At 40.8% G+C, this 15,380-nt stretch overlaps 1 protein-coding gene across 9 annotated transcripts in view; it reads right to left on the minus strand.

Annotated features, from left to right (window-relative positions):
* Positions 1-13,288, minus strand: part of LOC127000504 (uncharacterized) — a 195,281-nt gene extending 181,993 nt beyond the window's left edge. For all 9 annotated transcript variants that reach the window (XR_007754252.1, XR_007754251.1, XR_007754250.1 and 6 more), the window contains exon 1: positions 13,226-13,288. The gene's annotated coding sequence lies outside the window, so the exon portion shown is untranslated. The remainder of the gene's footprint in view (positions 1-13,225) is intronic.
* Positions 13,289-15,380: the final 2,092 nt, after the last annotated feature.

The raw sequence follows: 15,380 nt of genomic DNA on the forward strand, positions 1-15,380 counted from the left end.
AAATAACGAAAAAAGCTCATAATTAAAAGAAGACATGAGTATTTAGAGAAACGAAGGATATCAGCGGGTAAAAAAAAAGTTGATATGGATGACAAGAAAAACGATAAAAGATAAAAAGCTAAAGATAAAAGAAAGAAAGAAAGAAGCAAGGAAGAGGAAAAGAGAATACGAAACAATAAGTAATAGAAAGAAACCCTCAAAAGTAATTAACACAAGGAGTAAATAAAGAAGCAAAAAAAAAAAAAAAAAAATACAAAACTTCCCAAAGAACACCAATATGGAAATTCCGGGCCGCGAAAGTTTACCCCCCCCCCCCAAAAAAAAAAAAAGAGAAACGCCCAAACTTTTTCCGTGTATTGACTTTTTCCGGCATACAAATTTGTTACTCGTTCGCGAGGTAAAGAAAAAAAGGATAAAAATAAATAAAACTATGCGGGCGTTGGGTTCACTGACCTCGAGTGTGGCGGCGACAACAGACACTTAGATTTATGGCTCTTTCTCTTACTGTTATTATTATCATCATCATCATCATCATTATTATTATTATTATTATTATTATTGTTATTATTATTATTATTATTATTATTATGTAACTGAACAACATAATCGTAGTGCAGCTTAACCAGTGCCTAATACAATGTAACATGACTTCACAATATAACTAAAGTACTTCCTATACGATGCAAATCAGTACGTGATCGTCGCTTTTATATATAATTTTCTGGACAGGGGAAATTATTTTTAAGGCAAAACCTAACCAGTGTCAAATACCCTGTAACTTAGGAATTCACGATACAGCTCAAGTGCTCGCTATAAAAACTAAAAGCAATACGTTGTGGTCGCTTTTTGTCTTTTTTTCTGACTGGGAGGAACTCTATCTTTGTTTCTCTCGTCTGTAGCTTCAGGGTAACGTCTCTTCAGCCTCTTGTGCCTGTTAGGAGGAGCGAACCCCAGCGAAGTAGCACGAGTACGCAGACTGACCCCGAGTAATCTTCTTATATGTTCCTGTAACTTTCCTTATATGTTCCTGTAACTTTAGACACAAAGAATCAACCTAAGTTTCGTAATAATTATATTTCTAAAGTGAAGAGAAAAAAAAATACCTAAGAGCCGAATAGAGAGAAAAAGGGAGGGAGAGAAAAAATAACCGAGTCTGCCCTATCAGTGGAAAAGGATCTAATTCAATGGTTCAAACGTCGACCTTATTTTTAGGGCTATCGTGTGTCGGCCTGGCTGGCTGGACGACGCGGGTTGTGACTCTCGATTAGATAAAGAAGACTGGCCAGGGGAACGCGAGAACCCAACGGCGAGACTCATGCCAAAAAAATAAAAGAAGATAAGTATATGTAGTAAGTCAATAAGATGTGAGGAAGATGTGCTAAAATTTGATTCAACTAACGTGAATATTGATGTTTATTTGTATCTATATGTACACTAAATAGTCCTTTTCACCCCTTTTTCTTTCATTTCTTTTCTCTTTTTCTTTTCTTCTTTCTCTATTATCTTCATATTTTCACTTTATTTATTTATTTCTTGCCTTGCACACACACACACACACACACACACACACACACACACACACACACACACACACACACACACACACACACACGCCTTAACCCGGAAGCAGGGAGGAATAAAAATGTACGCATGTATGTATGTATGTATCTTTATGTATGTGTATCTTTATATCTATCTACATATATGTGGTCAGACAGCAATGAGGGTAGAAAACATACCAATTTTGCTGAAACTATCTACCCATTGTATAAAAGTCTCTCTCCTAGCACTATTATATTAAAAACAACAACCCAAAGACAAAACGGAAGGACACAACGAGTAAATTCAACAGTTGACCGACACTATAAAAAAAAGGTCAACACTAGCTCATGATGTTGTCCACAGCGGCGGCTCAGCGCAAAGAAGAGGATCAGAGCACCACTTTAGCATTTGTTGTGCGTGGCCCTGATCCTTTAAGTCGCGACGCGCGTGCAAATAATCCAGCGAGGACAGACTTATGCAAAACGGGCACGGGGGGCGATTTTTTGCGTCCAGGAACGTATTTAAGCGATTACTGAGAGAGCCGCTGCCGAGGACTGACTGATTACGGGACGCTTTTATGACTTTGTTTATCTAGGTTGAGGGAAGAGTAAAAGGATGAATGGAAGTGGTAAAAAAAGATATATAAGAGGAAAATAAAGTTGGTTAATCTATATAGTGAAAGGGACGATGATTCTTGGACATATATGAGAGTTGAAAGGAAAGACGTCCAGAGAAAATTAATACAATGAACAGGATACAGCAGAATTTATGAAGAAAATACCCAAATAAAGTTAGTTGGGTAATACAGCGAAAAAATAATATAGTAGAAGATGACGAGGTGATTTTTAGACGAATATGAAATTGGAGGTAAAGGAAAGGGTTTTAATCTTGTCTAAATAAACACACACACACACACACACACACACACACACACACACACACACACACACACACACACACACACACACACACATCACTGCCCATCCTTCTCTCTCCCCTTTTCCTTCGTCTCTCCGTCTCTCCCATGCCCCTCCAATTCATCTCCCTCCTCCCCCCTATCTTCCTCCAAATTTCCATATCCACCCCGTCTCGCCCGGGTCCCATTCCTCCCCCTCCTGTCTTTCCCCTTCTGTCTCTCCCCTCCTTGCCTTCCTCCTTCCCCCATCCTCTAACCCCTTTCATCTCCAGTTTTCCTCCCTCCTCTGTCTCTCCAAGCTCCCCCCCTCTCGTTCCCCCTCCCTTCTCCAAACTCTTCCCAGCTCACCTCCGCCACCACCATGGGTTCGCACAAGACTAACACAGCAGTAATTGTGTCTTTGTCAGCCGCGCGCTGCTGACTAGCGGCATGCGAGGTGAGGTTAGGAAGGAGTGTGTGTGGCCGTGTTTGGCTATGTAAATGTGTGCGTGTTTGTGTACGTGTGAGTGTGTTTGTGTGTGTTTAGGTAAGCGTGTGTGTGTGTGTGTGTTTAAGAGTGTGGTTACGTGTGTGTCTGTGTGTGGGTGCATGTATTTTCTATGCATGTGTATGTGTCTGAGAGATACATATATATAAGTAGATAATATGATATAGATAAATAGACAGATAGATAGAGATAAATGGATAGACTGGCAGGTACATAGATGAACAGAGCGTGTTAGAGTAATTGTGTGTTTGTGTAAGTGTGTGTGTGTGTGTGTGTGTGTGTGTGTGTGTGTGTGTGTGTGTGTGTGTGTGTGTGTGTATGTGTGATAGACAGATAGATAGATAAGTAGATAGAGAATGAAAAAAAATGAAGGGAAAGTTTTATAAGTGTAAGAATAATGTACAAAAGAAAGTTGCAATATAAAACAAAACAAAACAAAGAAAATGAAGAAAAAAGACGAGAAGAAATTAAAAGAGAGAGAGAGACATACTCAAGCTGCCAATATTCATGACTTGAGAATTTTGTCCTGACACAGAAAACGTTGCCAAGTCCAATTATTTCACGTCACATCCAGGAGGAGGAGGAGGAGGAGGAGGAGGAGGAGGAGGAGCAGGAGGAGGAGGAGGAGGACGAAAAGACGATAAAGAATATTAAAAGAAAAAATGCAGTAGTTAGCTACTAATAGAAGGAGGTAAAGGAAGACACGGAGAAAGAGGAGGAAGACGAGGAGGAGGAGAAGGAGAAGAAGAGAAAGAGAAGGAAGAAGTGGATAAGGAAGAGAAGACAACAAATAAAATCAGAAGTAAACGAAAAAAAAAAATAGGTGTAGCAGATAATGGAAGAGGAGTAAGAAGTAGTAGAAGAAGAAGAAGAAGAAGAAGAAGAAGAAGAAGAAGAAGAGAAGGAGGAGGAGTAGGAGACAACAACGAATAATATCACAAGAAAACGCAAAAAAAATAATAAAAGTAGTAGTAATAACAGAAGGAAGGGAGGAGGAGGAGGAGGAGGAGGAGGAGGAGGAGGAGGAGGGTTATTAATGCAGGTATGGAGATGAGGCGTGATAAGTTTGATGTTAATACGGAACACTTCCCAGACTGTCCTCCTTCCCTCCTTCCTTCCTTCCTTCCTTCCTTCCTTTCTTCTTCCTTCTTTGCTTATCCTCCTTCCTTCCTTCCTTCTTTCTTTGCTTATCTTCCTTCCTTCCTCCCTTCCTTCTTTGCTTATCTTCCTTCCTTCCTTCTTTGCATATCCTCCTTCCTTCCTTCCTTCTTCCTTCCTTCCTTCCTTCCTTCCTTCCTTCCTTCTTTGCTTATCTTCCTTCCTTCCTTCTTTGCTCATCTTCCTTCCTGCCTTCTTTGCTTATCATCCTTCCTTCTTTGCTCATCTTCCTTCCTGCCTTCTTTGCTTATCATCCTTCCTTCCTTTCTTCCTTCTTTTCTTATCTTCCTTCCTTCCTTTCTTTCTTCTTCTCCTTTTCTTACTCTTCCGTCTATCCTTCTTTCTTTCGTTCTGTCTCTCTCTATAGTTTCCTTTCCTTCTACCTTTCCTTCCTTTCCTATTTCTTTTAATGCTTTCTTTCTATTTTTTTATCATTCTTTCTTCTTTCTATCTTTCCATTTAGTTTTCCTCTCCCTTTTCCCTGTTTTCTCTCTTCTTTTTTTTCTTCTTCTAATTCCTTTTCTTCTGCTTCCTCTTCATTTTTCAACATTTCTTCCTACCAGTCTTCCTCCTCCTCCTCCTCTTCTTCTTCCTACGTTTAAATTATTTCTTTCATTTTTTATTCCTCATTCTGCATTTTTGTCTCTGCCGTCACGAATTCTTCATTTTTACCTCCTCCTCCTCCTCCTCCTCCTCCTCTTCCTCCTGGAGCTGCTTATAATCTTACATTCTTCCACCTCCTCCTCATTCCTCTCCTCTTCCTTCTACTTATAGCTTCAAATTTCTTTCCTTGATCTTCTTTTCTTCCTGTATTTCCACTTTATCATATCCTCTCTTCGTCTGTCCCTCTTTCATCTCTTCTCCTATTCTCTCTTTTATTTCCTCTTTAATATTTTCTCTGTCTTTCTTTCTCTTCTCGTCCTCTGTCTCTTCCTCCTCCTCCTCCTCCTCTTCCTTCTTTTCTTCTATAATTACTTCTTCACCTTCTTCTGCTTCTCCATATCCTCCTCCTCCTCCTCCTCTTCCTTCTTTTCTTCTATCCTTACTTCTTCACCTTCTTCTTCTTCTCCATATTCTCTTCCTCCTCCTCCTCCTCCTCTTTCATCTCACTTCCTCTTCCATATTCTCTTTCTTCTTCTTCTCCTCTTCCTCTTCCTTCATCCTTTATTTCTTACCATGTTTCACGCTGTCACTCTCTCTCGCCCTCACCGTCAGTCAAACTCTCACACTCTCTCTCTCTCTCTCTCTCTCTCTCTCTCTCTCTCTCTCTCTCTCTCTCTCTCTCTCTCTCTCTCTCTCTCTCTCTCTCTCTCTCTCTCTCTCTCTCTCCACACATTATTCTCGTATTTCGTGTTGGTTGGGCAAACTTTCGCTTATTCTTATGTTAATGTTATTCTTTTTTTTTTCTCGTCTCTAACTTTTGTCCTGCTCTTCATCTTCATCTTATTCTCTCTCTCTCTCTCTCTCTCTCTCTCTCTCTCTCCTCTCGTCTTCAAGATTTGAGAGAGAGAGAGAGAGAGAGAGAGAGCGATATCTGGTGAAATATGAGATTGGGGGCATAATGTGTGTGTGTGAGAGAGAGAGAGAGAGAGAGAGAGAGAGAGAGAGAGAGAGAGAGAGAGAGAGAGAGTAAAAACAATAGTAGTAGGCCCATAACAACGGAAACATTATTACTACTACTACTACTACTACTACTACTACTACTACTACTGAGAATAAAAATAAGAATGATAATATACACATCAATAAAACCCCCCCCCATAAAAATAAGAGTTAAACGCCTCGATATTACAACAACAACAACAACAACAAAAAAAATAAAACAGTGTATCAAAGCCTCGACTCACTGCTTCACGCTTCAGTTTCAGGTTCATAAATCCAAACGAAACCGCGTGAAACACCTTTATATATATATTTTTCCTTCTCTTCCTTTTCCTTTCCTTCGCTGAACCTGATGATAAGGGAAGGATCGCGGCAGGCGGGAAGGAGGGAGGGAAGGTGAACGAAACTCTCCGAGGACGAAACGAAACTTTATGGCACACGCTTCCTGCCTCTTATGCGTGAAGAAAGTTTCGCTTAAAAAGTTTCGGTCCCTGGTGTGTGTGTGTGTGTGTGTGTGTGTGTGTGTCAGACAGATAGATAGATAAATAGATAGAGAATTAAAGAATATGAAGGAAAAGTTTTATAAGGAAGAATAATGTACAAAAAAGACTCACAGAATAAATGGAAAAAAAAAGAAAAAATGGAGAAAGGAAGACGAGAAGAAATTAAAACGTAGAAAGTTGAGAGAGAGAGAGAGAGAGAGATTCTTTCATCCCTTCTTCCCTCTCCCTTTCCCTTCCTAACCCATAAATTCTCTCACTTCTCTCTCTTACTTCCCTTTCTCACCTCCCCGTCTGTCTCTTCATATCTCCCTTTCTCTCCTTCCCTCCTCCTAAGCAACGAATTCTCTTGCAGTTTTCTCTCTCTCTTACTTCTTTTTTTCATCTTCCGCTTTCTGTGTCTTCATCTCTCCCTCCCGCTCCCCTTCCCAGCCTCCTCACCCACGAATTCTTCAGCAGCGCGCTTGGTTGAGGCCCCGAACATGCTGGGTACACGCACGCCGTCCTGTCCACCTCGTCCAGGCTTGGGAAAAGGCGACACAATTGGAAACACTGACCCACAACATAACAGGCCAGGCTTAAGGCGTCTCAGCTGTCAGTCTTATCAAGCACAGCACTGAGTCTTCTGCTATGTATTTGTATAGGGCTTATGTATTCACGTCAACCCCTTGAATACCTGCGTCAATATAGCCAGGCACTAATGACTCCGGAGCCTTAACGAAGCACAGTCTCACCAGTAACAGCAAGGAACGGCCTGATACGTGTCTTTTTAATGCCATAACCTTTCATTCCCTCTCTCTGTTATTCATCTTCTCTTTAACTATTTTCTTTTCTTTTGTCTTTCATTACTGTAACGTACCTGCCGGCATACCAACACCGCAGAAGCCAGTTAAAAGCCAACTGGGAAAATTGGGAATAACCCTTTGTACATGGCCATGGTTATTTACCGGATCCAGTTTCTCCTCAGCCGAAACCATACCCGTAGCGGTTAAAATGATATAAGTAGATAATGGAAGAGAACGAGAAATACGAACCACAGCTGGGGTTGGCACCCCCGATATGAATCCACTTGCACGCATGTATTTTTTGTATATATATTTATACGTTACTAGAAAATAAGGGAAAATTAAGGTTAGAATTAACACAAAAAAGGACAACCTCAGAAAGGCAGAAGCAGAATAGATTAATGTACCAAGCTGAAAGGCGAGAAGGGAGAGTGTTGGAACCTTATCAGTGCCGACCTAGATGTGGCGTTAGAATCACTACCATAAATAATACTTGACATTAATATTAATCTAACTTTTTACTTCCTTGCTTACTTCCGCGCCAATGCATACAATTTCACTTTTAATTCAACTTCACGCAGCCACAACGATGGTGATATTGATGATGATGATGATGCAATGTCTAGTCCGCCTGGCCTCTCGTATTCTTGGGTATACTCGTGTAAATATAAATACGAATAAATATGTTGATAAATATATGAAAATGAAAATAAATTGAAGAGGAAGATCATTTCGACAAGTGCAACACGTGTCTTCCCCGGAGATTTTTTTTGTGATCTTTTTCAATGCATAAAACATAATGATGTAAATAAAAGATCAAAGAACCGCGGTGAGAAGTATTACGTGTGTGTGTGTGTGTGTGTGTGTGTGTGTGTGTGTGTGTGTGTGTGTGTGTGTGTGTGTTGCGTGTGTGTATTGCTTCATCAAGGTCACTAGTAGCTCAACAACATCACATTTTTAATTTTCACTCCACTAACACTTTTTTCATTCCATTCATTCACGTGTATATTAATAAAACTCCCTCCATTTATTTCTGCACTCCTTTCAGCAATCTCTCGGTTATTGGCTTGTTTTCTTTTTCTTTTTATATGTGTATTTTCTTTTTTATTACTATTTTTTTTCTTATACATACATTCACATGCGGTCTTTTATTTATTTTCTGTATCCTTCTCCTCCTCATCCTTTTCATCTTCCTTCTTCTCCTCCTCATCTTCCCTAATCCTTCCTTTTATCGACGTTTACCTTTCTGTATATGTTCATTTATTTCCTTCATCCAGTGTTGTGCCCTTATATTGTGTGTTATTTATGCTACGGTTACCTTTCTTTTCCTTTTCCTTCTCTTCCCTTCCCTTCCTTTCACTATCCTTCTCTTCTCTTCTCTTCTCTTCTCTTCCCGTCCCTTTCCTCCCCTTCCCTTCCCTTCCCGTCCCTTTCCATCCCTTTCCATCCCTTCCCTTTCCTTTCTTTTTCTTTCCTTTCCTTTCATTTCCTCCCCTCCCCTTTCTTTACCTTCCCTTCCCAGCCTGTTTTTTTTCTTTAACTATAGTTATTCCCTTACCTTTTAATTACATCGTTTGTTTGTGTATATTCCCACAGTTATATGATTTAAGTTACCCTTCAATTCCTTATATATTTAATGACTTTGCTACTACTACTACTGTTGCTACTACTACTACTACTACCACCACTACAATTACGTATACTGCCACTCCTTAAACGTATACCACACTTACAATAATAATAATAATAATAATAATAATAATAATAATAATAATAATAATAATAATAATGATGATAATATTAAGGGGCCTGAAGCGGCTTACCTTGAGGCTCTGAAAAGCAAAAGTAAACACAATGGGAGAGAGAAAAAAAGGACAAAATCTGTTTATTCTGAGGCTAAACACACACACACACACACCCACACACACACACACACACACCCGAGAGAGAGAGAGAGAGAGAGAGGGGGGGGGGGGGGAAGGAGACATGATTTCTTTCCTTCTTTCTTTCTTTCTCTCTCTCAGGGAATATATGAACAAATAGAGAAAGGAAAACGTCGATAAAAAGAAGGATTAGGGAAGAAGAGGAAGAGGAGGAGGAGGAGGAGGAGGAGGAGGAGGATAAAGAGAAGGAGAAATACAAAAAGAAAAACCGTGTATGTATAAGAAGGATAAAAATAGTAATAAACGAAGGAATAAAGGAAGACAGAAGAAGGAGAGAAAGAGGGAAGGAGAAAGGAGGAAGAGAGAGAACAAGAAGCTGAGTGTATGCAAGAGGAAGGGAGAGAGAGGAATAAAGGAAGGAATAGAGAAACAGAATGAAGACGAGGGAGAGAGAAAAGGGGAAGAGAGAGAACAAGGAAGAAGGATGGAAGAGAAAAAAAGGAAACAGGGAAAAATAAGAAAAATGAATAAGAAGAGAGAGAGAGAGAGAGAGAGAATTAAGGTGAGAAGCCAGTTTGAGTTGAGTTAATGGACCATTGATGCGCTCTCTCTCTCTCTCTCTCTCTCTCTCTCTCTCATTCTTCGTTTTCTTTGCAGTTCTTCTTAGCCTCCAAATTTACCTCCACCTCCTCCTCCTCCTTCTCCTCTTCCTCCTCCTCCTTCTCCTCCTCCTCCTCCTCCTCTTCTTTACTCATTCTCTTTACCTCTTAATTACTGTTTTTTTTTGGAGTGTGTGTGTGTGTGTGTGTGTGTGTGTGTGTGTGTGTGTGTGTGTGTGTGTGTGTGTGTGTGTGTTTTCGAAAGTTGCTAAACACCACAAAAGAGAATTTACATTAATTTTACGGAGATGATGTTTGGGAAGAAGTAATTAGCGATGATGATGATGATGATGATGAGGAGGAGGAGGAGGAGCAGGAACAGGGGTAGGAAGAAGTAAATAGGAATATGTAAGTAATGATGATGATGATAATGATAGACCGAAGGGAAATATGAAAGAAAGGAGAATAATGAGAATAACGACAATAATAATGACGAAGAGGAGGAGAAAGATAATGACATTGAAAGAAAAAAAATGATACTGCTTGACGATAATGAACAGAGGCTTTTTTTTTTTAGCGGGCTTTTTTTTCATTATTGTTTTTTTTTTTTTTGCCCTTGAGTTGTTTCCACCAATGTAAAAAAAAAAAAGAGGGAGTGAAAAAAGTAAACGGAAGAGGAGGAGGAGGAGAAATTGGAGGAAGGAGAGAAGAGGAGGAAAAGGAGAAGAGAAGGAGAGAAGAGGAGGAAAAGGAGAAGAGAAGGAGAGAAGTGGAGGAGAAGGGAAGATACGATGATGAAAAGAAAGAGAAAAATATGATAAATTTCCACCGCCACAAACAACAACAACAACAACAACAACGTCACGCCCTTTAAAAACCTTTGCTTCTCGCGACAACGAAATTCTCTTAAAGCGCAAACAACCACTCCGTCACCAAGACAACACACACACACACACACACACACACACACACACACACACACACACAGAAAACCCTAAATATATATGCAAATCTTAATTGCAACAACAAGAAGAGCAAAAATCCTAAACACACCCACACACACACACACCCACACCCACACACACACACATACACCGTTTACAGGCCGGAGATGAGAGGGTGATAAGGCCGGGGCAACAAAGACCTATGCCACACGCTCTTTTTGGTCGATTTTCCCGAGTCAAGTGAGGGGAAAATCGGCCCTCGCGACGCCTTGCCTTGGCCAGGAGGTCACGAGAGAGACTTAAGGAGTGCGAGATGGTCCTCCAGGTCGTGGCTTCGTCTTGCGGTGGGGACGGTTCGGTTAGCGGCGCCTGGCTGTTGATTGTACCGTCTTGTGTAGGGGACGGTACTGAGTGTTTATTTTGTACCGTCTTAATGGGGAACGGTACCCAAGTGTTTGTTTTGTACCGCCTTGTGTAGGGGACGGTACTGATGGTTTGTTTTGGTATGTTTTAAATCTTTCTACGGTACGGATGAGCATTGGGTATAACGGAATCTTTCTATCTTTTATTGGTTTATTGATGCCTGATCCTCTTAGTTTGCCGGATCTTATATATTTCAATTTTCCATCTTTTGATTTAGTTCCTTGATTCTATGTCTTTGGTGTGTCGCGGTTACAGACTTTGCAACTTGTAGTATTTGCATTCTTCTCCCTATACTTATTGTACTAGGGGAGGCGGCGGGTGAGTGGTTAGCATGACGCCGCCGCGTCAAGGACGACGCGGGTTCGCTCCCTGCCCGGTGCCACAAGCTGGGATTTTTCGGTCACCGCCGAGTGGCCTAAGACTCCCACATGCTGTCCTGAAGACCACCCATCATCCCGGACTCTAGATTCCCTCTCTAAAAGAGAGGGTCATTGATGAGGGGGCAGCATGAGCCAAGCAAGATGGTGCCTCTATAAACACTTGCCTGCGCCACAGCGGATTGGGGCCGACCATTAGGGCCCACCAAGAAAGCCTACCCCAGCCATAGGCGGAAACGTAAAAAACAACAACTGTGTTTAAATATTAATGATAATGATATCATCGCTAACATCTATCCAATATCTTTTCACGTTTTCAGGGCACCAAGTAAAATCTAATTTGTCTTTCCATAGTGAGTTTGTCTTTACGAAAATAAGTAATCAATTGAACCTAATTTCCTTTTCATCCTGTTTCATCTTTGGCAGTATGATTTTAAAAGACCTTTCAACATCTTATTAAAGCCCCAATTAGCGGCAAGGCCAACTAACTCATCATTGAAAGCACGTAATAATAACCAAACTGAATCAGATTTTCTCATCAAACTACTCAATATTCGGCAGTAGGGTCTCAATTAAACAAAAACTTACACAGCACCTTTCCTCTTTCCTCCTTCCACGTATTCAAAGCACCAAACAGCGGCAAAGACAACTAACTCATCATTGAAAACACGAATAATAAGCAAACTGAATCAGGATACTTTAACAAACAACTTCATCCTTGACAGCAAGACCTTTAATAATAAAAAAAAACCTATATACAACATCTTTCCACGAATTCAAAGCACAAATTATCGTCAAGCAGACCTGTCATGTCTTTGAAAACACCTAATAATAACCAAGCGGAATCCGATCACCTCATCAGACCATTTCACCTTCGGCATCACCGCCCGGCACCCTCGAAAAGAACGGGGCGACAAATTTAATAACAGGAGGAGCCGAAGACGGGTGTGAGCGGTGCCAATGGGGAGGAAATGACACAAAACCAATTAATATCCAGACGACCGATGGAAGATAGGGAAAAAACGTTACCTTGTGAATATTAATGTGGAGGTGTTTGCGATCTCTGCTGTTAATACGCTGATGATCTTCTCTTTCTCCTCCTCCTCTTCCTCCTCCTTCTCCTTTTTTCTTGTCATCCTCTTCTTTTCTCTCCTCTTCCTTACCTCCTCTATCACAACCTCCTCCTCTTCCTTCTCTTTTCTTGTCATCCTCTTCTTTTCTCTCCTCTTCCTCACCTCCTCTATCACAACTTCCTTCTCCTCTTTTCCTTGTCATCCTTTTCCTCCTCTGTATCCTTACATTGTCCTTCATTCCTCTTTTTCCTACTCTCTTTATTCTCCTTCTCCTCCTCTTTTTCTTCCCTCTTTTTCTTCTTCTCCTTTTTCCCTCTTTCTTCTCCTCCTACCTTCTTTCTCTTCATCTTTTCATTATCTTCCTCCTCTTCTTTCTACTCTTTTTTTCTCTTCCTCTTCCACCCATACCTTCCCCTCTTCCTCCTCCTTCTACCCTTTTCCCGTTATCTGTTTTCTCCTTCTCATTGTCATCTACCTTTTCTTTCCTCTACTTTATATTCTCTCCTCCTTTTCCTCCTCCACTTCCTCCTTCTTCTACTTTATCTTTCGCTATCTATTCCCTCCTCCGCATTCTTCCACTGTCCTCCTCCCCTTTGTCCTACTTTTGTTTTCCTCTCCTCCTCCTCCTCTTCCTCCTCCTCCTCCTCCTCCTCTTGTTTCCCTCCAGCCATTAATTACCAGAGTGTTGATATTACATGATCATTTGCATCGCAGCGGCCTGGGAGTCACCGAGTACCGTGTGTGTGTGTGTGTGTGTGTGTTCACGTTCATGGGAGTACAGAAGCCTTATCATACAATCACCAGGCTCATAAGACTCTCCATGGAAATATCCACAACAACCTCTATGAAAGCCTTTTCCAATGTGGGTGTGTAAGCCTCAAAATGTTATTGAGCTTATGAGGTGAAGAAAGAACCCAAAGCCCGTCATCCACTTACCTATCTCTGTAAGGCGCGCTAGGCAGCCTCGGGTACAGGAGTCTGGGCTCTCACACTTCTGGAAGAGGAGAAAAAGTTTGGTAAGTAACGAGGTGGTGATGCAGAAGCATAGACTGCAACATATTTAGATACACACTCATAACTGGTCCTGGTGAGCCAACAAGAAAACTACCAAGGAATATTACACGAGATATAAGTAGATTACATTAGCAAGGTACATTTTTTTTCCTTGATTAGGTAGTGTAATAAAATTCTAGTCAAAAGTACAACATTCTTATGGGAAATGTTTTACGTTCAACCTTCTTGTATGAGTATAGATCTTGCCTTTGAAAGTGTCGGGGAGGGCATAAACTTTCCCGCCGCACATGTGATAGAAAGTATAGAGTTGAAAATGTCAGGTGCAAATAGAACGCTAGAAAGTGAAGAGAAGTGAAGGTATACAAGCACTCCCCCGGGTTGAAGGTTAGCAAGTGAAGAGAAGTGAAGGTTTACAAGCACTCCCCCGGGTTAAAGGTAAGCAAGTGAAGAGAAGTGAAGGTATACAAGCACTCCCCCGGGTTAAAGGTTAGCAAGTGAAGAGAAATGAAGGTTTACAAGCACTCCCCCGGGTTAAAGGTTAGAAAGTGAAGAGAAGTGAAGGTATACAAGCACTCCCCCGGGTTAAGGGTTAGAAAGTGAAGAGAAGTGAAGGTATAAAAGCACTCCCCCGGGTTAAAGGTTAGCAAGTGAAGAGAAGTGAAGGTTTACAAGCACTCCCCGGGTTAAAGGTTAGAAAATGAAGAGAAGTGAAGGTTTACAAGCACTCCCCCGGGTTAAAGGTTAGAAAGTGAAGAGAAGTGAAGGTATACAAGCACTCCCCCGGGTTAAAGGTTAGAACGTGGAGAAGTGAAGGTTTACAAGCACTCCCCCGGGTTAAGGGTTAGAAAGTGAAGAGAAGTGAAGGTATACAAGCACTCCCCCGGGTTAAAGGTTAAATCTCCTAAGCTGCGCCTGAACGCTTGTATATATTAAAGGTAATGGCGGGGCATAACACTACCCCGCGATTATGAGGAAACACGCGTGCGATAATGAATGAAAATGAAAGCGATAATGAGTGAAATGGAAGCGAGAGTCAAGTCGGTATTGGAGGGAAAGTGTTTGTTTTTTGTTATTGTTATTATTATTGTTGTTGTTGTTGTTGGTATTGCTGTTATTTGTAAGTGTTAATCCTTGGTAGTTCTGTGTGTGTGTGTGTGTGTGTGTGTGTGTGTGTGTGTGTGTGTGTGTGTGTGTGTGTGTGTTATTACTGTTTGTTTAAGATAGATAGATAGAGAGAGAGAGAGAGAGAGAGAGAGAGAGAGAGAGAGAGACTGACTTCTATAACGATATTTCGCATTTGTGGAGCGCCATCTGTCTGTCTGTCTGTCTATCTTGCCCGTCACTGTCTGTCCGCGTGTCTGTCTGTCTATCAACGGGTCTCTCTCTCTCTCTCTCTCTCTCTCTCTCTAATACACACACACACACACACACACACACACACACACACACACACACACACACACACACACACACACACACACACACACACACGAATGTAAGTAGTAAAAAAAAAAGAGAAAAATATTGCACGGTAACTGTTGAAAAGCCGAAGTTGCAGTGTGTTTAAAACTTCTGAAGCTGAAAACACAGAACGGAAAGGAACGAAACAAAACAAACAAAAAAAACAAAAAAAAACAAAAAAACGGGTGAAACGTGTGGCGAACGAAAGCAAGATGAAAATAAATGGCGGAATGCTTTAGTTTTTTTTTTTAGAGAGGAGATATGGACGAAGCCTGAAAAAGAAGTATCGATTCATTGTTTAATTATCTGTGTGTGTGTGTGTGTGTGTGTGTGTGTGTGTGTGTGTGTGTGTGTTTTAATAACTTCTTCTCTAGTGCTATTTATTTATCTATCTATCGATCTATTTATCTTTCTATCGACTTATATATGCTTATCTCTATATATTATTCATGCGATTTTTTTAACACTTTTTATTCAATCACGATACATTTTTACCTAAGTTTATTACATTTTTATCCAACTATTGAGATTTTCATTTGCTAATATATTAAATACATACATGAATATCTACACTTATCTATCAGTTTATCTATTACCTTTTTAGTACAATTATCTA

The sequence above is a fragment of the Eriocheir sinensis genome, chromosome 19, assembly GCF_024679095.1.
Source record: "Eriocheir sinensis breed Jianghai 21 chromosome 19, ASM2467909v1, whole genome shotgun sequence".
NCBI classification, from domain to species: domain Eukaryota; kingdom Metazoa; phylum Arthropoda; class Malacostraca; order Decapoda; family Varunidae; genus Eriocheir; species Eriocheir sinensis.